Source organism: Dermacentor silvarum, chromosome 2 (assembly GCF_013339745.2).
Source record: "Dermacentor silvarum isolate Dsil-2018 chromosome 2, BIME_Dsil_1.4, whole genome shotgun sequence".
Classification (NCBI taxonomy): Eukaryota; Metazoa; Arthropoda; class Arachnida; order Ixodida; family Ixodidae; genus Dermacentor; species Dermacentor silvarum.
In genome coordinates, this window is record NC_051155.1 from 192,218,593 (window position 1) to 192,246,449 (window position 27,857).

A 27,857-nucleotide genomic window follows, 5' to 3' on the forward strand; every position below is an offset into this window, starting at 1 on the left:
CATTCGTGGTGCAGCCCGCTAAAGCGTTGGCGTGAAAGGCGTTCATTGGAAAGCGGCACGTACTCTGCGCATTTATGGCGCAGCCTGCTAATGCGTCGGATTGCTGTCCTTGAGAAACCTTTGTGATAGGGGCTCGATTCCGCTCAGCATAGGAGAAATTTAACGAATCTTTTTCGTCATTGTTGTAGTAGTTATCCAAGTTGTCGTGAAATACGTTCATTGAAGAGTGGCATACACCTACTGGTACATACGCAGTGACCTAAGCTGGCATCACAGAGGTTCACCGATTATCAACACAGACCGAGTAGCACATACCCAGGGCTCCATGTCGGCGTCAAAGAGTGTCTTCGAACAGCGTTACCTACCCGGTCCCGTATTTACATGGAGCCGTATCAGCGTGAAAGAGGTTCGTTGAAGAGCGGCGCCTTTAAGAGCGGAACGAACAGGGTTTTGAACCCTGTTCCCTCAGTACAGCAGCTTGATGCGCTACCCATTCAACCGCGGACTACCCAGCGACCCACGTGGGCGGAGAAATAGTTGTATACAAACATGAACATATAGAAACATATAGAGGGTGTTTCATTTTAACTGCACCAAAATTTAAAAAAATTGCCTGTGGTAGATAGCCCAATTCTCATTCTTGATCTAAACTACTCGATGAGGAGACCATTACTTCCACGAGAAATCAAAATTCCTAATTGAATAAATAACATAATTATGCTAATTACCTTTTTAATGAAATAAACTACAGCACATATTACAATCTACGAATTATAGCCGGTTGGTTGGTAAGGCGTATCCACTTGGAATGAATTCTCAGGAATGAACCAGTTTTGAGATATTAATTTTCAAAGTGTCCGACGAAATGCATTGGCGTTCTAGTTACCTTTTTTTGAGGAAAACGCTGTTTTATGCATTGAAGCACAATAGTAACTGGAACGCTAATGCATTTCGTCGGACACATTGAAAATTATTATCTAGAAACTAGCGCAGCCCAGAAAATTCATTCGAAGTGGATACAAATTGGAAATTCACTAGCTATACAGCTCTCGAACTTGTTCTCAAGCTTCTTTGTTAAACTCCAAGTTTCTGCCCCATATGTTAGCATCAATCAGGTAGTCGAGAAATCTGCGGAGTACAATGAACCTCTCTATATGGCTTTCATATATTTTTAAAAGGCATTTGATTCTGTAGTGATATCAGCAGTCATAGAGGCATTGCGCAGTCAAGGAGTTCAGGAGGTATACGTTAATATCTTGGGAAACATCTACAAATATCCACAGCTACATTGGCTCTACACAAGAAAAGTAGAAAGTTACCTATCAAGAAAGGGTTCAGGCAAGGAGACAATCTCTCCAATGCTATTCACAGCATGCTTAGAATAAGTATTAAAGCTCTTAGCTTGGGAAGGCTTAGGAGTGAGAATCGACGGCGAATACCTCAGCAACCTTCGGTTTGCAGATGAGATTGTCTTATTAAGCAACAATAAAGACGAATTCGAACAAATGATTGAGGACCTTAACTGAGAACGTTTAAAAGTGGGGCTGAAAATTAATATGCAGAAAACAAAGGTAATGCTCAATAGACTGGCAAGGGAACAAGAATTCACGATCGTCAGTAAGCCTCTAGAGCCTGTAAAGGAGTAGGTTTATCTAGGTCAATCACTCACAGGTGACCCTGATCCTAATAAGGAAATTCACAGAAGAATAAAATTGGGTTGGAGTGCATACGGCAGGCATTTCCAAATGCTCAATGGGCGCTTACCACTGTCGTTGAAAAGAAAAGTTTACAGTCGCTGCATTCTACCAGTGCAATATCACAGGCAGTGCTGAAGCTGTTATTCGGACACATGCCCAGCGCCCCTTGTTGTCTGCTGGACAAGACAGCAGCCAGCGCATACCTAGTGGCCCAAACTCGTAGACAACTTTTCACTGGTGAAAGAGGTTAGATACAAATGAACAAACCCAAACGTTACCAAGGTTCCCAAAGAATGCTAATTTAAATAAAGCTTGACGAAATGATAGCCCTCTGTGTTAACGCTTCTACTCTTGCCTGCAAAGAAATTAACGAATAACATCATGGTCTATATCGGCAAGCGTCGGCTCGTGTTTGCGATTAATTTAATCTAAACTACAATGCAGTGGGATAAGAACGAGAACGCATTCTACCATTCATGAACGGCCATGGATTATGAAGAATGTCATCAACAATAATTTTAAACTTCTGGACCGCATATATTTTGATTGACTTTTGATAGACTCACTTTTCATTGAATGTTCAACTGCCACTCATACCTTATCCCGCTTTAATGCTAAGTAGTTTCGTTGAAGAGCGAGGTTAAGTTTCACATTCAGCTGGTTATTTCTCAATGACACTGGGTACATCTCCGTACTGAGCCCTCACTGTTGAAAATGCAGCATCGAACGTTCCTTAGCATGGCGAATATACTTGGATACGCGTATGTGACGCACTCGTATCACGATGTTCTTTCAAGCATCGACTCACTGATAGAAACGTTTGCACTTGCTACGACCGGCTCTCGGAGTATGCTCGCCGCCGTGTACCGACGCAACTCAATGGCGACAGCAAAATAAAACTATGAGAAAACGAGACGAAAGGAACTCCACTACCCTGGCAAGAACAAACTTGTGGCAGAGTTCTCGTCGCTTTCGCCTTTTCCGTACTTTCGAATCCACCGCATTCAAACTTTCTTCAGCTCCAGTGATTCTGAATACGGCGCGGACGGGAGAACCAAAGATGAAAAAGTTTGTTCGGTCACGCCATAACGCACTAGCGCCTGTCTCTGAAAATAACTAAGAAGGAAAGGAAACCGTGAAACATAAAATAGGCAGGGCTCCTGTGACCTTTGGAGGACGTAACGCTGGTTCCGCAGTGCTCTCGGCAACGTATTTCTATTCCGTGGCCGCAGTGGTAAGCAGTGGCAAGGTATCGTGTCGGTTCCATGCGCGGAAAAAATGAAAGAACGCTTATAGCAAACGCCGGATGCCACAGTAGCTGAAGTGAATCAGGGAAGAGCGGCGCTTTCTCGTTGCGTGCTCTCCTATAGTCGAGAACTCTTGCATCACTTTCCATCCTTTTTGTAGGCTTGTAGTCTTGAAGCGACTTGTCAGCGCTCTTTCAGTATTTCAGCGCCTCTGGCGGGCACTTCTCGCTCTTTCCAAAGCTCTATTTTGGGACTGCGGATGTTCGTTTCTTTGCATCTATTTTGGATGGAATGTTTGCGGCCGGGCGCTTGTCCATTGCGTGCATATGTTGAAACACATAGTGAATTCAGGGACGATCGCTTACTGTTGTCGAAACTTGTTTGCGTATGTATCGTAAGATACCACACAGAGTGATGAAATCTATTTAGATTCATGTTAGAAAAAAGACATCTATGAATACTAAGTTGCAAATGGCGCGAGGAAAGCAGCAATGCCGACGAGCATGCTGTCTCGTTTAAGTTGGTTAATGTAAAAGTACACCATATGCGAGATGCTTGGAACATACAGGTTGTAAAGCGAAGTTTTTCTTGCCTACTGTGCCATGCTGACACAAGGGATATAGAATCCTTAAATGTAACTAGACATGTCTCGTACTTCTCCGTGCATGTACCTCTCCTCACTATATCCCCGACATCGCCTTCGCTCACGTGACGTCACTGCGTCTGCGTCTCTCAGTGAGCATTAGCTGCTGTTTGAATTTCGAAATAGCCTGTCAACAGTTGCATAGGATAAAAATAAAGGAAGCAGTAATCGCATTTAGTTGCACCTATTTGATTTTGTTATCCACTTGACGAAAACTTCGCGAAGGATCGCGCGTGCACGCGTCTAGTTAGTAACACTTGCGAATCCTATGCCGGTTCCGCTTTTTCTTCGTAGCGTTGTTCGTGGTGGTTAATTGCTTAACTACTTGTTTCGTGTGGACTGAGAGTATGGTGCCTGTTTTTAATTGGTATAGCGGCAGATTACACTTGAGTACACCTTCGGTTATATTTGTTTGCCTCTTAGTCACTCGGTATTTTTGGTGTTAATGGAAGAGCAGGCCATTAGAAAGCCCATTTTTGGAGATATCCGCCATCAAATTCACCGTAAAAATGCGCTGTTGATCCACTTACTTTTCTACCAAAATGCTGTTTTATACATCGAAGCGCCAAAAGTAACTCGAACGCCCATGTATTTCGCCCCACACTTTGGGAAATAATATCTCGAAACTGGTGTTATCCTGGAAATTCATTTCAGGTGGATGCGTCTTGCAAACTCACCGGTTACAATTCGTAAATTGCAATATGTGTTGTAAAGTAATTAACTAAGAAGTTTGTTAGTCAATGTTCACTAATTAGTTGGACATGTGTTTAGATTTCTCGTGCTACCTGTGTCTGCCTCTTCGAATAACCCAGCTCAACGATTAGAATTATGCTACCTGCCACAGGCGATCTTTAAAAATTCCGTAAAACTTAATTTTGAACACTTGGTATATACTCGTATACAGCATGCAGCGCTGCCTGATTTCGCGTTTTATGTGTATATGCTCCTGTATATCTCGGACTACACCGGCACTTCGTGTACGCTTCTTAGCTAGCTCCGTGCTTGACATTCTGAACTTCCGCCTTTTCTTCTTGTACAATTTCTTCTTTCCCTTGTGCTTATCATTATTTATCACTACTTTGGCTGCCCTTTCTTATTCCCTTATAGGAAGGAGTAGTAGGATAGGGTGACCCTCCTCAGGCTGAGCTCACTGTTCACCCTGTAAATAAAACTTCGCTCTTGATACTAGCCTGCTTAAACTGGGATTCAAAGTCCATCGCCGAAGAGATCTTCCAGCATTTTTAAGAGCCCGCAATAGCCTTCACTGAAAAATTAAACGACCTATTACCGAACTTTGAGATATACCCTAGGGCATCCGCCATCCGCAGTGCTCAGCCGCCCTGGCAAGCCTTGGTATACAGGGATTCGATATTCATGGTTATTGGAAAACCCGGCGCTAAGTGTTTTTTTTAAACCACCGTCAGGGAAGCCAGATGCTTTCAAAGGCAGCGACCCCCGGGGGCCCAGGTGGTAAAGATGGAAGAGTGAATTTCTTTAAATATGCAAAGGAGCCATAAACAAACGGTCGAAAGTCATAATTTCCACTGCCAACACCAAGCTTTCAAAAAAAAAAAATATGAGCTGAATTTTTGAATAGCGAGCTCGTATAATATATTTCACTTATTGTATACTGCGTGTGTTGACGCAAATAAAAAGCTGGATTATACGACTGACACAGCAGGACAGCATCGCAAGACCACACAAAAAAAACCTTACCCCTGAATATAAAGAGGACTGAACTGTTATCCCTGTAAAAGACATAATCCATATCCTTGGTGGATACGTTCTCACTTTCACATTTCTTTCCGCCCTTCCCTCTTAGTTCCTTCACCTTTTCCTAGCTTTCTGTTGATAAATTGTGCAATAAATCAGGTCCACCAGGCAGCAGGTGTCTAGGGAAGACGCGGCTTTCAAATGAGCTCTTTGTTTACCCCTTTTAAATTAGCCCTCACTTCTAGAAAACCCGCTACCTTGCTCCCTTTCGTTGTTTTTAATCGTTTGTTTTCAGTAAGACTTTAATTAGTTCCTAACCCATTCAGCTATCTCCATCGACTCACCGAAGGGGCGCCTTATTTTCGATGGTTAGTTTCTGCAGAGTGGAATGAAAGCGGATTATAAGTTCCACGTGTCTGGCATTGCAGATCGAATTTCCCGGTCATCCCGGTCCTTGCCCCGGACTTCTTTTCCCTCGTCACATTACTAGTACTTGTTTATTATAGTGTCATCAGAGCTGGTGCTGTGTTTCCTTCCCTGAAAAGAGCGGCAACGACAAATGACTCTGTCTTCAAAACAAACTCGTACGCCGAAAAGAAGTTGTTTCGGGATTGTATTCGTCGACTCCGAAAGCTCAAGGAACTGCTGCGTGGCTGTTGTGTCTCGCAGCTGATTAGAAATTGCGTGCCTGGGCGCGAGTGCAACTATGAATAAAACAATGAGGGATGTATACGAATGACTTTCGGGCTCTGCAGTCGTTAAGCCTTTGAGCTCAAGCGCTCGCTACAGGCACTATTGCTGACAGTTCTGAAGATTCTGCGTCAGTTACATATTCTGTCAGTTACAACAAACACGTTCTCGCCATTTATCTCTCGCTCCCTGAAAGGCAGGGATGTTAATCAGTCAATAGTACGCTTGGCTACCCTACGCTGCATGGGGCCAGGGAAAAGGAGAGCAGAATGAAGGCAGAAAGATTACGTTGCAGATTATATTCATGTATGCACAGCTGTATTTGTACACAATGAAGGCGAATGCGCCTTTTCAGCTTTCTTCTTTGCGCTTCGACTGAGATATGACGTTTGTTTCACATACCCCATCCATGCTCATCGACAACTGTAGACGTGAGCCCCGATCTAACGCCGCCTGTGCCCGCCGGGCTACGATACTGCTCTTAACTTTTCTGGGAGACACTGATCTCAGCGAAATAATTAAATAATGTTTGTTTTGTTATGTGTGTGTTAAGGGTAGCGTCTCCTGCGTGTATTATTTTGTTTGTCATCGCGTTCACCTCGAGTACCATGCTCTGCGATAAGCCTTGCCAGTTTTCATTGAATATTTCTCCCTCCCTCTCTCTCTCTCTCTGTCTCTTTCTCTCTGTGCTGTAGCGACCAGCGATTAATTGTTGCACTGAAAACAAAAGCCGCAGTTTCGCCCGAAAGGCGAAGTATCGATTGCGATAGCAAATTAATAGACATCTATACAAAGTAAGGACCGCTTTATCGGCAGTAGAAACTTGCAAACATTAGCTTACTAAATAAATTAACAAGCATGGTGTCAGTGGGCACAGGCAAACATGAACGCATCACGGACACTCGCTGAGTGGCCTTCGTGCTGTCTATCGCTTCAACGCAAATTGATCGGTGGGAACGCAGCACGCACAAAGGTAGGAGCCGTCTAAGCGCCTAGACTCTGCCCTCAACGCAGATCGCTTTCAAGACATGGAGCGCGGACGCGGAATACGCAGTTCCTGCGGGAGTAAAACGCCGCCTCCCCCCCTCCCTCTCCTTCCCTCGGAACCTAGCGCGTGACGGAAGACGGTGCGCTTCCGTCCCGCTTTCCTCCCTTGCGCGCGCGAGACTGAGCCGTGATCGTCGGCTCCCTTTGCATACTTTCACTCGCACTTACAGCATACGGCGCGTGGCGACGGTGTTATCTCCTTTGGAAATTATACGGAACATCACGGCGACGGCGATGCAGAAGGTGGCGGGTGAAATGCGCCTGTAGTGTCCATATAATTACTATCGCAATAAACACACGTATACTGGCACAAGAAGACAATATAAATTCGGTATAATAATTTAATAAATTTTAATCAGTAAATTTGCTCAGTGATGCTCATTATTTGCTTATGGCCGATGTCGCAATTCCGGAGTTGAAAGTGGCAAATTATCATGGCACGTCTGCTTAGAATCCTGAGGATGCCAGGTATTTTTAAAATTTTATTACTGTTAGCCTTTCCATGCTGTTACAGGGTGAGAAAAAGAACAGCAACGTATAGAAGAAGTAAATTCAGTCGTTGTTTAAATGTGTCTATAGAAAACCAGTCTTAAAACACAGCAGGGTCAAGACTGTTCTAGTCATCAGTTTTTCGCGTCAGAAATGAATATTTAAATACATCAACTTGTTGTGTGTAAGGCAGGACAGCATGCACCAGGTTTTTTCGAGCAGGGGTTTGTCCAGGAGGCTGCAGGTACAGACCGGGAACCACGTTTAGTTGCGTGTTATAAAGCTGGTAAAATGTTTTTAGTCGTGTTATCTTTCTTCGAATAGATAACGGTTCGAGTGCAGCCCTTTGAAACAATTCCGCCTCTGAGTGCATTCTGATGAAACAAGACAGAATATATCTAGCGGCTAATTTTTTAATTCTCTCAAGTGACTTAATATGCTATTGACTGTAAGGGTGCAGGCTGCACAAGCCTACTCCAGAGTCGGTCGGACACCTGTTTTGTACCTCAGAAGTTTAACATCAGGCCTGGTTCCATTTAGCTTACGACTAAGAATTCTTCTGAGTGGATCCAGGTATCCTTATATGTGTTTGGTCCTATTCAAATTGCTAGTAATTGTTACTCCGAGGTACTTATCTTCAGTAGTGCGCCTAATTGCAACATTGCTTAAAAATAGATACCATCATTGCAATGGAGAGCTCAAGCTCAAGTTCATTTGTATTGAAAAACACAATAAGCTTTATGAGTAGCCAATATATACAGATTATCTGGCATTATTAGAAAGTTTGAGATTTTACGCATCCAAAGTTAAGGAACGCAAACCGCTGGGCGTACAAACCGAAGGCAAGAGAACAAAAGAAGGCAAGCAAGGCTATAATCCTCGGGTACGGAAATACGCTTGGATGCACTGCATTTAAAACTCCCCATTAATTGCCTTGCTGACAAGTCATATTGGTTGTCTAAATGCCATAAATTGGAAAGACATAGAATATATCAAAATGACTACCATGACAAAGAAGCACGGGATTCCGAAGATTGCTCTGCATTCGGTGCGAATTCAGCTGAGACCGAACAAAAGTACGACATTCTCCTCAGCCCTTAACTTAGGCGAGACACTGGTAAGCGATCCGGGGAACGCAATTTATGGGTGCGCAATTTTCTATTGCTTTCTTTCCTGCCTTTACTTTTGGTGTCCCACATTCGAATTCTGAATTAAGATGCTTTAGTGATGTATAATGTATCCCGATTGTATTTGCGCTTGCGTTACATATTCTTCCCATTGCAGTAGATGCATGAGAAACCAGAGGCAAGATAGAAAAAGTATCAGCTACACGTGCATCGGATGAGAATTTATGCTTTCTCAGGAACAGAACAAGCTATTCGGATGGATTTCCGAGTGCGGACTACAGGCAACAGACAAAAGCTATACACAGAGCAAATGTTCGAGCATTACTTCAAGGCAGAATGGAAGAGCAAGACAGCGGCATGCGCACTTCGGGAACAGAAAAGTGAACATTGGTGTCCCTTGGGACCCAACCAGAACTGTTCTGCTTTCGGCTGAGCCCTATACATGTAGTTCTTTTACAAAGACAGCTGCTCTGCTGGATTCGAGAAAGCTGTTTTGAACATAGCGTTGCGCTGTCCGCAAGGGACTATGCGCTAGAAAGCAAGACAAAAAAGATACATTTTTAAAAGAAAAGTGGAGTACTTTCCGTTGTTTACATTTTTGTACTCTGTACGCCGAGATTCGATCACCATGCATCCCTCCTCCTACGGTGCATGTTATTATTTTCCCTCTTTGTTGTGAGATTCCACTCAGGAACCGCAAGTAATACACTGAGCGTGCACGAACAGTTTTAACCAGTTTTAGTTAAAACAAGGTTAGTAAAACGTTCTTATTGTTTTTTTTTCACCTTGACAGGCAATTCCCAGCCTATACAGGCTCGTCAAATGGCACACCGTAAATATCTACCTAATTGAAACGTGAGAGAAAACTTCGAAAGTTGGTGAAAGACTGTTCCCGAGAGGGCGATTTTTTTGTGGTACAATCCGCATGCCTCCTTATTTTTTTTGCTAGGTTAAGCTGTTGTTTGGAAAAAGGAAGCCCAGGTTGTTAAGACTCAACGAAGGTGAGTGGCATAATTTTGCGAATCCCCAACGAAAACTAGATGTAAACGACGTAATGGAAACGGTACGCGCTTTGCCACTTGGTAAGGCAACTGTGTTGGAACTCATCGTGAACGAAAGCAACATGAACAAAATAAACTGATCAAATATTTGGGAGCAGACGGTGATTTTTTTCTTTTTGCGGACATTGATCAAGTTGGACAATGAACTTGGACGATTAACGCTGTTGTTCAATACGGTCTCCACATGCAAATCTTACAACTCTGAATGAAGTTGAGCATTCAGATGAGTTGGTAAACATTAAGCCATCTTCGAACGACAGATTTAGTTCTCTGTGTGCACTCGCATCTTTTCGCGGCACATATGAGAAACTATTTCACTTCTTGTCTTATCTCGCTGAGATCCTCACAGATCATTCAAATAATGCTTGCAGATATCTTGCAGATATCTCACACCACGCTTATAAAGATCATGCAGTGTGCAGATATTTCACAGAGACCTAGAGAAACTGGAGCGTTCACGTCTATATATATATATATATATATATATATATATATATATATATATATTTTATTAGCTTGTTTGAATTCTTAAATAAATAGGTAAGTGTTAATAAATACAGCCTGGGTCCTTAGAAATACAGGTTATGAAACTACTCCCCTGCAACCACCATTACTGAGCCGCGGTCTACACATCCACGAATCAAAAATGAAATATTCGAGAAGAATTATCTCGTTATTAAAAAAATGCGGAGCGTCCCTTCTCTGCGTGAAGGCGCGGTGTTTTTCCCGCCAAATCGCAGAGTCCCTGGAGGTTGCGGGCCTCTATCGTCGTCCTATGAAGATTTTCTTGCAACGACCCAAAGTAGTACTGCTGTGGCAGAGTACGTGAGCCCAGTTATCGAGAAACATTATGACCCAACATGTTCTCGCAAAGTAATGACAAATATGGAACCCAGAAACAGGTTTCTGGTTTCGACATAACATCGTGATGACAAGGAACACGACTAGAGACTTACCATTCGGTAGCGACACTCGGTACACAGTACAGCGGGAACAACACATTGTCTGCTGCTGTCCGAGTGTTTGCCCCCTACATCCGCTCTCCTCCCTCTGTTATGTTTCGAAAAAAAAAAAAACAGGAAAGAAACATGGTCACCAAATGGACAGCGCTACTGGAAATCCGGTCTTTTCCATGAGCAAGGCGATAATTCGAAATAAGTGCAGATATTTCGTCGTAGAATATATCCCTGAGCTATTGACGCCTGCTGGAAAGACAAAAGATTTCATTTCCTTAGAGCAAATCACTGGCACTCGCATTTTTTTCTCAAACATAACCCAATGCCATGACTTTACATTGCCGGCTTGTAAGATTTCTTCCTTTTGACCGGGACTGTGGTCGTCCGACGCTCTTCTATTCCTGCTTTATCCAGGCCCAGTTTGGTGGCAAAGAGCTGTAAACCATGTTACATATTCATCTTGTTGTATACGGACGCACTGCTCGCTAACAGTAGCAAATGTTACTGAGTATATAGAGCGTTATTTCTCGTTTGAAGGCCCGTTAGGAGCAATTATTCTCATCTGCTGACATTACTCCAGCACTCAACATGTCACAAGGCTCCTAGCTGAGTGCGTTGGTATCTGTGCACTGAATGCATTATAGCACGGAAGTATTACAGGATGCAATTAAGGCATACAGCGTAGGCACTAGTTGTAGTTTTTGCTCTGTTTCTCCTCTTCGTTCTCTCTTGCATTACCTTCGCGCTTCCATGTTTCCATGAGACTGAAGAACCACTGTACGCAGCTTATCCGTCTCTCCATTGGGAACATATACACGCATTCGGGCGACCAGCATTCGTATGGCCAACACCAATACAATACCACCGGCGCAGTCGCACCTACTTCGCCGTCTCGTCTTGTTAAAATGAGACTCGTAACGCTGTTATGAACAGACAAACGCACTTACACTCGTGTTTTTTCTTGTTTGTGACAAACGCGTGTGGTGAGAGACGGTGTCTCCTTTAGCTGAAATGGAAAACTTGGCTGCAAACATTTCGCTTTCTCTCCGATGTTTGGGCTGAGGAGAAGATTCGTATGGTTAAAAGATGTGAAGAAAAATAAAAGCCATACCGAGCGACAGTGCTTGTTTGACGCGGTCTGGCTTGGCGAGGGTATAAGTTCTGAGAATACCTGATGGTATAGACGACAGACAGTGCATTCGGAATATCAGGATCAAAAGAAATGGTGTGTGAGTTGCTATGCGCGGTCTCTTTGAAGAAAGAAAAAAAAAAGATGAAAAGGACGCTAAGACGGACAGAACGGTGATAGGAGACACACAACAGACTGTATAGCTTGAAAGAATGAAGTAATGTCGCTGCGCACCTGCTTTTTGTAGTATGCTTCAGAAAAGCAGGGCGCCTTTAACGCGCGCATATTTAAATTTATATTTGCTATTGAAAACACAATACGTTAACCCCAGAGGCACTTTGTTAGGCACCTTTTGACGCGCAACAAAACTCAAAAGAAGTAAGCTTTGAAAAAAGTATCTAAAAAAATTCCGCTCAAGCAGAGCAATTTTCCAAACTTGAACAGCGGCATACGACCTCAGAACTGCGGTCAGGGACCGTATTCTGTAATGATTCGGTTTCCAAAGAATTCACTTTGGCAGGGGAATCACATTTGGGCGGTCCGCTGACGTAATGACAATGATAGGAAGGACAGAGGCCAATTGATGCGCATGTGTTTGCTGGATGTGAACGCCGCAGAAGAAAGGAAAATATGGCAAATTAGGAATGCTTCTTGCTCTGAACGCCGATCTCGCCCGTACACACGCAGGCACAGGCTTTGCACACGGCACACGGTACCTTCGAATCACACCGAAGCAAATCGCACCAATTCGCTTTGTAGCAGACGACGGATTCGGTTTCCGCATGATTGGCATATGCGTGACTTCATCATAATACGTGTGCATGCCCCGAGGCGATGGTGTCACTACATGCGGTGACGAATCACTGTTCGCAAAGCTAATTCGTCGAAAACCGAAGCGTTAAAGAATACTACTTCCAGTTCTGCGGTCACTTAAAATTTCCAGTCCAGCTTATTGCAGTATTGGAGCCTGCCTCTTATCTCTAGAAGAAGAAATGATGTTTTGTTCTGTTGTACATTGGTCGCTGTTGAGATATTGCGGTAAAAAGTACCTCAGCTACTCCACTTCTCTATGTTATGGATGGATGGATGTAAAACTTTAATTAAAGTCCTGAGGTACGCGACTCAGCGCACATTACAGGAAAAAATTAAGAAGAAATGCTAATGCTCAAACAAATCATTCAATAAAAAATGACAACAAAACGAATAATGGTAACAGCTTCGCAACGGAGAGCTCACTTTACTTCTGTCCATGCCGCTAACTGAACGATATATACACTTTGTAACCCCAATACATTGATGCAAGAGTCCTTCATGTACTCAATGGATGGTAGGTGAAAACACACTTCAGCTCAAGTAATATATCATACAGGGACCAAGCGCGTAACTAAATACACTATAATTGAACAGAATTACTTATTACAACCTGTGCAAATTAAATCAGTCTCTTGAGAGCTCATAAAGTTAAGTATAAGGGAAAGAGAGGGAAATGTGAGATAATGTAGCGCTGCATAGGAGGGGCTACAATGCAAGCTGGTGCGTGAGCGTGCATCCGTGTTGTGTCTGGAGACGCGGAGAAATGAGGTAGGCATTCATCTTCGACACCTATCCCGATACTTGCGTCCTAGTTTTAAATTTATTCGCTGCCTGCATATTTCCGCTCGGGAAGCAAGCGCGCTTATTTCACGAGTTGAATTGTGTTTATCCGCTTTGGTACGCTGACGTCTGCCGAAGACCGCTTGTTTTACATCCCTGTGGCTGGCACCGCTCATGAGTGCACGCCGACGCGTGTGCTTCAAAGAGCTGGGCTTTACTGTTACGTCGATTAAACACGCGTAAAACATTGTATTATTACTTACCTTCTGCTTTCTAGACAGCACAGGTGGCCTCTCTCTCTTTTTTTTTTGAAAGGTATTCCTAGCTGCACTGTATAAAGCGAGCTATAGATAGACTACAAAAGGAAGGCCACCAAAAGATCGAAATACTCTTTTGTAACTAACGTTGATATTGCTTTCTTTTTATAACTGAACCGGCAGCGTCTAAGTTTTTGGCTCATTTAGTCGAAGATGGCGCTACTTCTGATTCCGTTTTCACCAAGCACTCAAAAAAAAAAATCGCGCCCTGCAATGTACAGTACATTTATTCTGGTTCTGTGCTCCTGTGTGTCTGCACAGCTCGCTAAGCTAAGCTTAAGTGTCCTGTAGTATAAAACTATAAAACATACCAGCGAAGGAGGAAGTTATTTGATACTTATTTCCTATTCCGGTACCTGACAAGAATTTCTCTGCTTTCCTTAATCAATGTGCCTTTCTATTCATTTTCCCAGCACTTTCCCTGAGGAGGTCGCAGGATGGTCCCGCTCCGGTAATCATATTCTAAAAATTCGGGGTAGATAATTGGGCGCCGCGGACGCGGCTTTCACGAAATTATTTTTCATGCCTCGACAAGCATTCGATCTTAGAGCTTTGTGACGACCAGGGCAGGGGGAGAAGAGCAGAATTGCCCACGTTGAAAGAACGTGCCTGAGAGTAATAGAGATTTGCGTCAAAGGACCCGCATTAACATAGTTAAGTGTTGAACGTCTATCGGAAGTGTTGCGCTTGAAGCGCAGGTTAAAACAGCTTGGAATTTTTTTCTTTGTTTCCCCTGCTAGAAGTATCGCTAATGACTTGCACGTTCTTGTGGCTAAACCTGCCCATTTTTCGAGAAGGCAGCAGTTTCCGAACCACCCGAAAGTCGTTCACTGCATGGACGATGAAAGAGGGCTTTTGAACGTCAAAAGAGAAGACGGCGTACACGAGTGCTGATACACATACACCAACGCTTATATATGTCGTCTCCTCTTGTCCTGTTCAAAAGAGCTGTTTCTTCGTCCAACTGTATATGTACCAACCGGTGCAAATTAGCACACTTGGTCACTGCAGTATGCGCTTTAGTGACAATAGCAGCAAATATATTAGGCAATACTTCCTAACAGACACTGTAATCTGCTATATTGTATGAAATAAAATGGTTTATTCCTCTCACAGATACAGAGTAGCCAAAGAGATGGCTTACTTCAAAATAGAGGGAGATGACGATGTAGTAGAAAGGCCTGTCCATTCGGGCACATCAACAAATCAACATAATTAAGCGAGTCCACTGGCTCTGAACTCATTTATTGCGACAGCAGCGTACGCTCTCACTGCCGACTCCACCATGCGTCTTCTCAACAAGACGTTCTTAGCAATGCTACAGTATTACCTGCTGTAGACTCCGAAATACACACATCCATAGACGCCGACGTTCAAACTGCATTCACGGCGTCACCGGTATTAACTTAAGAGAATATATTAAGTTAGCGCCTGCCCTGTCTTCTTGCACTCCTTGTCTCGTCCTATTTAGCGGCGTTGATACGTTTTGATCTGTACTGTCATAAATGGGTTTGCTGTGGGGAGATTGAGGTATCGCCATTACGACGTAGTTGTAATGTAGTTCTGATGATGAGCACGAGGTTAGGTTGCAGGTTTGATTGCCGGCCACAGTGGCACATTCTGATGGAAGCAGAATGCACAAGTGAGGGCGGTTAAAGAACCTTTAATGACCGAGATTAATTGGGACTTCCTCAACAGTCTTTCTGGCATCTCTCAAAGTCAGCCAACTTCTTTGGCACATGAAGCTCTTTAACTTTTTGGAGATATTGAGGTTTAATACGCATAGGCTAATTCATTTTTATATCATCTACATCAATAAATACGAAAACGAAAAATTGGGAAAGAAAAGCCACGAGGCTGGCTCGATGCCACGTTCAATCAATCTGTCAGTCACTGAACTAACCAGATCCCAATGCCTTCGGCAATAATTACGATAACTTGATCGCCTTCTAAGTAGATAAGAGTCCTTGGTTCGTTTTCATTTGTATCGTGCGTTCCCATGGCTTAAGCGGAGATGACGCCTTAGACTGAGCGATCAATTTCCTGGTCTCAAGTGTTGTGGAGGCGCCGTGCTTTGCAGTGCGCGTTCGATTAGTTTTTTATTCTTGCCAGCGCGTTACCATGCCACTAAGCAAGCGAAGCTCCAGCTCTCCTCTCCGCTGTTGTTCTTTACTGCTCGCTTTTAGTGTTGTTTACGCCTGTCTGATGGAGTTTTTTGTGCGTGCCTGATTTCACACTGCGTCGCTGATGGCTAGCGTCAGCGCTTCCTCTGTATGCCACCTTAGAAACCACCCACTGCAACTATTTTGTTGCTAACTTCTTGACCTCCTCACAGCTCGCGATATTGAAAAGAACTTGCGGATGTATAGTATAACTGAAGGACGCTGGCAGCAGCTCATTGGTGGTTTGCCTTCTGGAGAAGTGCATGCGTATCGCCCTAAAACTGAACTTTGAGAACTGCTTTGGATTCTTGGCTGTAAAACTTTTGCCGTCACTACTCTTATTCGTGAGTTGCGTAGCATAAGTATGCCACGCACGACTCAGCCCGTGGTGCACGTCTGGTGTGCGATTTACTTCCACTTCGGTCAAACTACAACTAGGAACTACGCGAGTTAGGCGTGCTCAGTGCTACGCGAAATATCGCCGTCAGATGCGTATTCATGGCTTTTTTACTCTTGGCCGATTGTGTAGCAGACGACCGAACAAGTGCCATTGTTATATTAGAAAGCGAAATAAATGCTTTTTAAGTGCGAATCTGTTTTCCTCGTAAAAGCAAGCTACTAAAATAGGCACTTTATCAATACACTACTGACAAAAAGTCTACTAGGAGCGGAAGGATGATTCTTATACGTTGACTATTTTTCATTTGAGCTCTTGAATGACCTGATTTAGGAATAAAATTCTATTCGCAAGTGTAGTGCATCGGATAGCGACATACGTACAGTGCCAAGAAAATTACACTGCTTGCTCTCCAAAATGATCCTAAGAGCAGGAGTAATTCCTGTTGTATCTTTGCAAACTGAAATATGCTGTGCATTGGAGCCACGTAGTCTAGAGAGTTCACATTCCTTGTTCTAAAATCAGAACTCTTAAAATGTTTAGCTTTTCCTTTTGGCTATAGTGCTCTGCATTAGCTTATATTACGAACCTAATATGTGAGCGCCCGCTGCCCAGAGACAATGGATGTAAAACATTCATGGTGATTGAGCCTGGTACGAGTCAGTTAACCAGACGTACATTGTGAATCAACTTACAGACGTGAATGTATTTTATCTTTCATTAGTACGAACACCGTTAAACACATTCCATAAGCGCGTCTTGCATTGTGGGTGCCCTAATCAAGGATTTAATCCTAAAGTTACAGCCTTTGCAACGTAGAGTTCTCGTGGTTTATATAAAATCTGGCCATTCTGGCGTAACAAAATATACTTTCAAAACCATGATCATTTCAACTTACAAAGCAGCAGGTCCTACTTTTCTAGTAGAATAATTACTGCACAAACAATAGTGTCAGTAAAAATATTGTATGGTAGATGTGTGTCGTCACGGCGGTGGGAATGTGAGACCACCAGAATAACCACAACTGCATCTCTAACTCTCAGCGAATTTCTAATATCCTAAGGGTGCAGTTGTGTATAGTACAAGCCAAGTGGCAACAAACAGCAAGTAGACAAATTGCACAAGCCACAGGGCTCATCGCAAGACGCCGCAACTTTTTCTTTTTAACAGCGAAGCTGTTTATAAGCCAGCCGTAATATGTGGTGCGTAGCCGTGGTAGCCATGGCAACCCGGAGGAGATGCGCACGTGGTCTACTCCTCGCCTGCTCCCTGCCTTCCCGACCTCTGCCTCTCTTCTCTCCGCGGTGCGCTCAGCCAGGATAAAATAAAAACCACCCCATATCCACGAAGTGAATGATGATGAGTGGGCGAAGCACCGGGGGATCATTCGGGTAACCGTGAATCCCCCGTACATTGCCCACTCAAACATGCAAATGAGTGACAACACATGTGTACAGTATATAGAATGTTGTTTTATTGGTCGTATGTGATATTGACGTGCGGACTTCGTTTTCCCTTCATTAAGACTGCCTTGTGATCAGTGCAGCAGCACGGCGACTCCGGCAAGCCGACCCAGAGGTGGCGAGAGCGCGGGAAGCGGCGGCAAAACGCCGGAAGCGTTCTCTACCTGAGGGTGGTGGCGCCAATGCTCGTTTCAAGCGCGAGCTTCGCGAGCCCTCAGCTCCGGGTCCACTCGCTGGCGTTGCCGTACTGCTGCAGCTTTGCGAGCCCTCAGCTCCGGGTCCGCATGCCGGCTTTGCCGTGCTGCTGCAGCTTCGCGAGCCCTCAGCTCCGGGTGCGCTTGCCGGCGTTCTCGTTTTGCTGCAGGTTCCCGCGCCTTAGACTCCGGGTCCGCTTGTTGTCTGCGTCGCCGTGTTGCAGCAGCTTTGCGAGCCCTCGACTCCGCTTGCAGTTGAGCCGCCACTCTCGCCTTTTCATCCATAGCGGGCGCGCCGTTATCAGAAGCGACCGTTATCATCCATGGCCGAAGAGAGAAAGAGAGCGCGTGTCGGGAACGAGCGCTTATATAGCCCTTGTGCACCGCAGCGCCCCTAGCGGACTCTATGTAAACCAGAGCTACGGACGACGAGGGAGGGACAAGGGTCGGCCCTAAGGTGCTTCTCCCCTAAAAAAAAGAAAGGGGAAAGCTTGCACTAGGCCGTGCAAAGCTCAAGACACAGCGAAGCTAGCTGATTGATATCGAGCGGCTAGCCTCCAACGTGTTCGGCGTCGGCAAGCAGCAGCGTTCTTGGCACTGTGCCAAACTTGGTTAGCCTGCCTGCGTTTGTGGCATGCCAGGAGCGCTGTCGCTCGTAGGCGCCCACGCGTCCAGCTCCAGTTTCGCGAAATGTCGCGAAAGGGAAGGTACCTCCGAAAATGATCGCTTGGGAATACCTTTCTACATGCATAATTAAGTTAAACCAGGTTAAGACCTAGCAGCAACCAAGTTCATACCTAGCAGTAGCAGCCAGTATCCTTCGCGGTGCCTAAGCTTTGCGCGACCGTGTGCGAACTTGTGTGATTTTTTGATTATGCTTTGTCCTTACGCATGCTGATGAGAAACATGCAACACTTAATCTAACATATTCCAAAGACACATTTTGTTCGAAAAAAAAAGTGTTTTAATAACGTCACCCGCCTTGTGTTGCTACATTACCAAAATCGTCCTTAGGAGGCCTAACCTGTGCAAATACGCTTTTTTTCTATTCATTGAATAATTTAGGGGTGTCATACGGTTGCTTTCGCAACAGTTACGCCCTGCCAAAAAATATTATGGTGAAACTAAGGGTGGGCCAATGGCGTGTTGCACGCCAGTGTAAACTATTTTGTACCATGCTATCAAAATGATGCTCTTGACCCAAGCAAAAGAGTCTCCCTTCTAGGTGGAGAATTTGCGGAGTCTCCATTTTTGTCTTTGAATGCAGTAGAAGTAAACAGCGGTGGTGATGGCGGTAACGGCCATACATCTGAAGGGTGTCCATAACCTCGCTAACGAGTTGTTTGCAGGTGAAATCAACGAGATGCATGCACCTTGTACTCACACGTACGCCGCTTCTTGACCCGCTTTCCCGCATTCCGCTTTAGGTTTTGTTTTGTTTCTGGTGATTTGACTTCCTGCATGGGACCACTTTGCCCTTGACTATATGCCTCCTCTCGTCTAGAGTGCAAGCAAGCCTGTGCGTCATGAAGGTTTGTTTATCTTCTCGGCCACTAAAGGCGTTGCACGAATCTGCACCCGGCTTGTATACGTGTTCTATAAATACATACATTGCACGAGATCCTTGTGCGCCACTTCCTTATGGCGCTTGCCACTTAATGGTTAGTGGGAGCTGAGTCTTGCTTCCACTACAACCACCACACCAGTGAGACGTTATGGCTTAATGCGTGCAAAGAAATCAGGGTCAGGCACGTGGCCGTCTCTCAGTCTCCAGCGAAAGGACGGCAGTATTTAAAAGTGTTTGTCAGGTTACAAGGCCGTGCACGCGCGCGCATTATTGTTCGAGTCTTCGAGCGCTGCCCTTTACTCGATACTGCATTATTATTTCCGTAGCTATCTCTTAGCATTAATTTGTTGTATATTGCTCTTGTGCTGAGAAATTGATGGCGTGGAAGAAGTTACCGGTCGCATGTCCACAGCCGGATTTAGGAGTTAACTTCTCATTTCATCTCATTAGTCCGTCAAGTGCGAGCAGGTGAAGGAAGGCAAAAGGGGTACGACATGAACATGACGCATGCAAAACCTTCAAACTGGACGGGGCAGCTCGAGAAACAGCGGTTCTATTACATTCACGTCTTTAGATATTTAACCTCCTAAATATCATGACCACGTTCATTTGCACATCGGAAAGTTCATGCAAAAGGGGCGCATTGCTGCCCCAATGAGAATGAAACGTTATATCTCCGCGAAGTCGAGGAGAATGACGTGGAAATAATTAATAAGGCTGAATGAAGGAACAAAGGTCGAACAAAGGTATTTTGTTTGAAAACCATGAGGTACTGTACACTCGGTGCAAGAAATCCGCGAATACAAAGTCTGCATTGTTCCTATTTTTTCTCGTTACCAAAATCAGGTCCCGTATTTCTCTTTCGTTATTTTCTGTCGGAGGTGGCAAGCAGCATACGTGGAAAAATGGGGAATCTCTCAATATTTCAACCCCGAGGCTGTTCATGTGTGACGCGTCTTATGGTCGGCGATATACGGTATGGTAAATGCGGAAGAAGTAAACATGTCCACCGAACAGAAGCTTTGCGAATTTCGAGCCAGCGATGGTACGTCGTATGTCAGGCACGTGGTCTTGTCGAGACATACCGGCGTAGTTATTCGAGGACCTTGCACCACAGGAAAAATATAGCCTAGCTTTTCAGCTGGCTTTCTTTTGGGCTGCAGCGCCACGACACATTCCACGCCTATCCCTATAGCATCCAACGCTCACTTCGAGTTTGAAGTGAACTCGGTCTTGTCCATCGTTTCCATTCACTTCTTTCCTGTATAAGAGACATTCTGTTCATATTTCTGTTCTTCCGTCGGTATATGAATCAGAGAGATGCGTATATTTCCCGCACGACTGTTCCAGCAAGCATGTGTCTTCCAGCAACAGATGTGTCTTGCTGCAAAAACTTCTTCCAAAAGAGGTTTCAATGACCGATAATTCGAGCAATAGTGTTTTTTTTTCTTCTTCCTTGCTTACTTAGAAAACTTGTATTAAAGTCTACAAAGTTTACACGATTTACGTCGCCACAGAATAATCCCAGGGGGGCATCACTTACGAAATAAACTAGTTACATTAAGTAACCTCTTAGTTACAAACTTTACGCAGCATGTTATTAATGTAAACTTCAAGGGAATCGCCTTAGAAGTATATATTTCAGTGTTTCTATATTTCAAAACAATCATGTAGATCAGATTAACTGCTGTTAAATCATTTGTTAAACTCACTTCATTGCGCACGTGGAAGCGCGAAGCGCAGCTCGCGATGCAACTCCGCTGCTGTAGTAGGGTGGCGCAAAATGAAGTGTCGCCCTACCACGCGGTAAAGCGATACCTTTCGGCCCTACTGCTTAAGTGACCATGCGTTCAATCGGAGCCGCGCAAAGTGCCAATCGGCCTCAGCTCGTGGGAAGAGAGAAAATATATGGCCGCTTCACTTTACGCCACCTTTATATGTCAAAGAGCGGTAGGACGACAAGCCGCGATTTGCGGTGCCATGTGCGTAATCAGGTAAATTGAAAGAATGATTTGACGTCAGTAGAGAGAGAGAGAGAGAGAGAAAGGATGCACAGAAAGGCAGGGGGATTAACCAGAGGTAAACCTCAGTAATTTCGGTCTACATGGCCATTTCGAATGTAGATACAGGAAACAAGGCTATTATGACGATTCCCTTCGACCTTCCAATGTAAACACGTACCACAATGTTGTAACACAGAAGTTAATTGATGTCATTAATTAATTATGTGAATAGATTACTATGGTCATTGGTTACACGCACGACGCGCGCGCCAATTTATGGGCAAAAGAGAGCAGACGCGCTATCCGCGCGCAGGAAAAGCTAAAAACAGCCGTAGTCCTCCGCTGTCTTAGCTGCAAGCGCGTGACACATGAAGGAGGAAAGTGTTCGCAACGAGACAGCTAAAGCAAAGCAAGAAAAAAAAAAGAACAGCCAAGTTGCTTTGTGCCTGAATTAGTGGCGAACATTCGTCTTGATTGCTTCGCGCCCGCGCCATGCATTTGGGAGGCCATCTTCTTTTCGAGAGGTGCTCGTAGGGAAAATCGCACCGGCTAAGCGGCAGGAGCGACTGCTTTGGCCGGAGGGGGCTGCAGCTCTTTCGACAGGATAAACTTCCTCTCTCTTTAGACAATCGAAGCGCCAACCTATCGAGGTATCGCGCTTCTTGCTGCCTGTTGCTTACCGTGCCGGTTGAATGCGTCAGTAAAGGTCTCATTCGCAACATGCGAAGTTCCCCCGGAAGACTGTCGGCTGCCTTCTAAAAGCAGGCAGCAACATCGTTTGACGCATCACCTGACTTGCAGAAAGACTATACACTCCGAAAAAAAAAAGTCTAGCTTTGACGGCTATTGCACAGTAAGAGCAAAAGAGTAACGAAAGGAAGAAATATTAAGCAGGGAACGAGGATAAGCTTTTACTTTCCGTTCCCTGTTTTGTCAGCGTCATTGAAGCTGAAGTGAGCCATGACCGGAGGCTAAACTTCCAGGTGACTACTCGGCGGCTCACTGATGCCACATTCTAGTTAACAAAATACAGCAAGTTGTATAATGACTAGTATAATTTAGAATTAGCGTCACCCGCAGTGTCTATACAAACGTCATTTACTTAAAACGTATTAGAGATTAAATTGAAAATTAGTGCATCCTAAAGCTTTACAGAAAAGTGATGACCACAAACAGTAAAGGAAACATCTTTGAGAAGCCTTTTAAATAAACGTGCTCCTCTGCGAAGGCTGCTGGCCGAAATTTATTACTTCGATATAACGTATATGTCTTGAGAAAGCAAACATAGTCAGAAGCCTGCAATAGTACCGTTTAGGGGAGAAGGTTTACTGTCTCGCACTATGATGTGAGGACCGTCAGCACAATTATTAAAGGCTCCTCAAAAGTGTCCTTTCCCTTCGTCAAGTTATCGATTATTTGAGCGCCTTTGCAAACAAAGCCGACAAAATGTCGCGATGTATTTGCTTACAACTTAAGGAATTTCGGTGTGTGGACCGATAAACAAACCGCGTTAAACGGTCTAAGGATGACCGGAAACTGCAGTGTTCACGCAGCTCAGCTCAAGAAAAATAAAAAGCAAGAGAGTTGTTCCTCAGAAGCCGACACCTGCGTCATATGGGATTACGACTCGTAGAAGCGATGCTGTGAAAACGATATTGTACGCGAATGGGAGGATGGAACAAAAATCAATTTCTCAAGTTGAGTCACATCACTTCAAAAGTGAAACAAAACAAAAAGTGTGCTCCCATGGATCGTTTTTTACGTCTCGAGCGCTCTACAAAACTTCCAGAAAAAGGGACAGAATGCCAAATACAAGCGAAGAATGTGAACGCAGTTGGGTGTCTTGAAAGGCTTCAAGTTTCATCGTTTAAATCAACGAGCACAGACGTGCGTCTATATCGGTGCGAAAGGAGGAGGCTTTCCGAGTGATCACTGAGACCGAAAATAAGAAAAGGAAAGCAAAAGATTTCGAAGGTGCTTAAACTTTCAAACATTTTGTTTTCTTATGCTCTCCAGTTTTCGTTCTCCTAAATTTACTCTTTCAGAACAACCTTCGTCTCTGCGAAAGCAATGTTAAAGAATCACTGAAGTGAGTGGGGTAGACAACAGGAGCTCATGATTTAGTATTTAGCTGAAGGCAGTTTGAAGCAGAAGAAAGAAAAGACAGTTAAATAAGTTTTTTTTCGCGGCTTAATCCTGGTTTCTAGTGCCCTCTCCCGTTATTATTTGCCTGTCACTTCCTGCCACTTGGACTGTGTTCTCCTCACTTTCACCCAATAACCAATCCCGTCAAATTTCGCACTCCAGTTTTCGTTCTCCTAAATTTACTCTTTCAGAACAACCTTCGTCTCTGCGAAATCAATGTTAAAGAATCACTAAAGTGAGTGGGGTAGACAACAGGAGCTCATGATTTAGTATTTAGCTGAATGCACTTTGAAGCAGAAGAAAGAAATGACAGTTAAATAAGGTTTTTCTTTTTTCGCGGCTTGATCCTGGTTTCTAGTGTCCTCTCCCGTTATTATTTGCCTGTCACTTCCTGCCACTTGGACTGTGTTCTCCCCACTTTCACCCAATAACCAATCCCGTCAAATTTCGCATCATTCAGTGCGATGCGTCAGGGTCGTTCGCGGCCGAATGCAATGTCGTCGCGACAAATATAAGCTCTCGTGTTTTCCCTGATGTCCTTTCTATCCCTCACTTTCCTATGCACAGCCATGGCAGCTCCTAATATACCGACAGAATGAAAGCCTACCCATACATCACAGCCTACTAGTTAAGAACGGTATCTCACTCGAGTGCAAGGTTAGTGAAGCTTCACTGATACTTTTTTTTTCATAAAATGTATTGCTGCGAAAGCAGTTATGCGTTCGAAACTAGCTTTGCGCTGTCTATCAGTCCATTTCATAACGTCGATGACGAAGGTTGTCGTCAATAACATTATCTTTTCGGTGTCGGGTCGCCTGCTCACCTACGACATTGCGCTATAGGACGGATTGGAAGAATACACTGTCTACCACGGCCACTCTATACAGGATATTGAAAGTTCAATTAACAGTATAATTTTAATGAAAACGCAATTCTCGCTACGCAAAATCTGCTTGCACAGGTGGTTTATTCGCTTTGGCGGACACAATGGCCGGGCAAAATTAGAGTGATAGAACGCGTAATTATCAAAAACTTCTTAATCAGATTGTTTGCTATCGTGATTATGTTGCACCTTAATAGTTTAAACTTCGAGACAGTTGTAACTGAAGACCGCTTTACTTTGTTTTATTCTCCTCAGGTACTGATGTTCCGACATATTCATCATCAAATTTGGCAATAAGTCAGCTAATTTCGCATTCAGGGGCGTGGACCTCGACACAACATCAAGCCGGGAGAGAACTTCAAGGTCAGCGAAAGATTAGCTGAAATCAGTCGCCCTTTACTTTCGCCCGCCGAAAGCAAGAGCACAGCTCTTATCAGCTTCGCAAAGTTCGTAAACGATGTGCCACACGCAGTAATTAAGTTATATATATAGTACAATGGGGGCTTGACAGTGTGTGAAGATCCATACCCTTGAATTCGAAATTAGCTGGATGAGTTTCAAACATGTACCACACTCGCGACAGCAAGAAAGTTATTTAGCGGCTTTTTTTTTATTCTATGCTTAGTGGCTCTAACTTGTCTCTAAAATTGTGTCCGTCTATAAGCGCATCGACTGCCCGCCCACGCAGATTTTGCGAAGATAGTATTGCATGTTTAATAGAATTCCTGTTATATTAACTTTGAAGAAGTTGTTTATAGATTGCGCGCGTTAGACAATACGAGTCCCAGTGAACCGGCATATATAGAGAACGACATTTTGACCAACACATTGGTGTGAGTCCGCACTTGTACGTTCTGCTTAATCAAGCAATAAATCACGAATTAACATCTGAATTTTGTATAGTATCCTACTAAGTAACCTTAAAGCACGCAGAACTGCTGATATAATAGCGCTTCTTCGTCCGTTTTCTAATAGAGGTGGTAACCCTTAGCGCAACACATAAGTGTTACATACAAATGCTGGCAAAATGCGCGTACACATTCGCTATATACGCCGTCTAACAGGCCAGAGACAGTTCCTTAGGCCGACCTCAAGACCTTTCTCTAATTAGTGAACGGTGACTTTATTAGTCCAAGATGTACTCATGCTACCTTACCGCTGGGGTGAAAATCACAATGTTGCAATAGTCTTTTTTAAATTTATGATGAATGAATGAATGAATCAATCAATCAATCAATTAAACGTCCATTGTAATGCCCAGAAACAGCTAAGATGCCTTTCTACCGGTGCACATAAAAACTAAAGCACAAGACACAATTTCTATAATAATAATAATAATAATAATAATAATAATAATAATAATAATAATAATAATAATAATAATAATAATAATAATAATAATAATAATAATAATAATAATAATAATAATAGCTTCATGTCTAACCATGCGATGAGAGAGGTGGCGAAAAAAACGCAACTTTAAAATATTGACTAGTGCCACACATTATAACGCATACAAGATATTTTCAAGTCAGATTCAAAAATACAGTGATGCCGAAAACATGGAACTTGTCTGCAGACCGATATATACAATTGATTCCAGTGGTATATACTATACCCTAAAGGCACCCGGGAAAAGAAAGCCTCCTGGCATTCTTCTCCGAAATGTGCAGCACATCTCTGCCAAAACTATCACAACTTGTTTCACTTGTTTCGCGACGCACTCACATAATCTATGCCTCATTGCGTCATTTCGAGCAAGGTGATAAATGGCTTCGCGACTGGTGAGTTAGCGGGGCCCTCATGCTCGTCACAGCCTTTATACGTCTATACCCGTATTTTCGTTTTTATTTTCTTTCTTTCATCTCTGCTTTCACTCGTTTTCTTTTTGCCAGCTGCCAACCTGAAGGAGACACAGCGGCCGACAAATGCACGCCTGACCTTTCAGCCATGGATCATGCCTCTGCCTTCGGGCAATGTGTCGTGAGACTCAAGGAGAAGCCGCGGCACGAAGCAGAGAGAGGTAGAGAGAGAGAAAGAATGAATGAAAGAAAGAAAGGAAGAAGGAAAGAAAGAAAGGAAAGATATAAAAGAAAGAAAGAAAGTCATGAATAGGAGAGCAGGCCGGAGTAAACACATGAGAAAACCACCGAGCCATCGCATCCTGTTTCGTTCCTTTTCCTTTTATTTTTTCTTGGCTTCGCGTTCCCGTCTCCTCCCGCGATTCATCCTCACTTTTATGTATTTCATCTTTGGCTTGGCTATTTTCGTCTTCGCAGCCAACTTGTTAGCCTTCGCATTACGCAAATGGATCAGCGCAAGTGGAGGATTTACGAAGGTTGATGTCTGTGAATATGCGCGAAGATTCGCAGCCCGGGTGCGAAGATACGCGCACAGGACACCTAAGTGCACGACATGACCATCTTGAGGAGCCGAGCGGGGAAGATGCTCGTTTGGGAGCAAATCTGCGGGGATGGAAGATTGACGGACACTCACCTTCAATTGCCTAATCTACAGATTCTCGACATGTAGTTGGCGCGTCGTGGTACAGTATTTAGATGTTGACTCGCATGTGTTGCTACATAACGAAAAAAAAAAAAGAAATGAAAGTTATACATTTCGTTTAAACCTGTATACCTATTGCTCGACATACTCTATTCTTATAACCTAGAAATATGAAGCTCCCGATTTCGTAAATGTAATAAAAAACGATAAGATAGACATGGTAACTCGTTTTCAATTGGGCAGCGAAAAAAAAGTAAATGAAAGAAAAAAAATTCGTCGACCCTTCGACTCCGTGAAAATGGTTAACCAGCGAAGATGAAACGTGCGGCCCCACTGTTTATCACTGGGTTAATCCGAGGGTTCATTAAGGTATTTCTCAATTATGAGGTTACAAACACGTTCGGCTGTGACGGAGAGAACGACGTCACTGACGGTATTCCCGCAGTCCGCCGTTGTCACTTGCGTTCGATGTCTCGAGTTTGCTCGGCGGCGAGGTTAGCAGCATTTGCCCGTCATTGCCGCTTGCGATTCTTTGAAATTAAATTGCTTCAAAATTAAATATGTCCATTACGTAAGACAATGAATGGCTCATAGCCCCTTAGGCAATGGCGCATACCCCCGTAAACGCCCCCTCCCCCCTCGTCCCCCTCCATTACGACGAAAGAAGGGAAGTGAAATTCTACGCTGGAATGATGAGCGGCAACGTAGCCAGCTGTGGAAGAAGACGACGACGAACGCGGGAGCGGAGGGACGAGCGCGTGCCGAGCATGAGCACTACCAAAGAACCAGCTGCGGAAAAAGACGACGACGCCAACGCTGATGACGATAG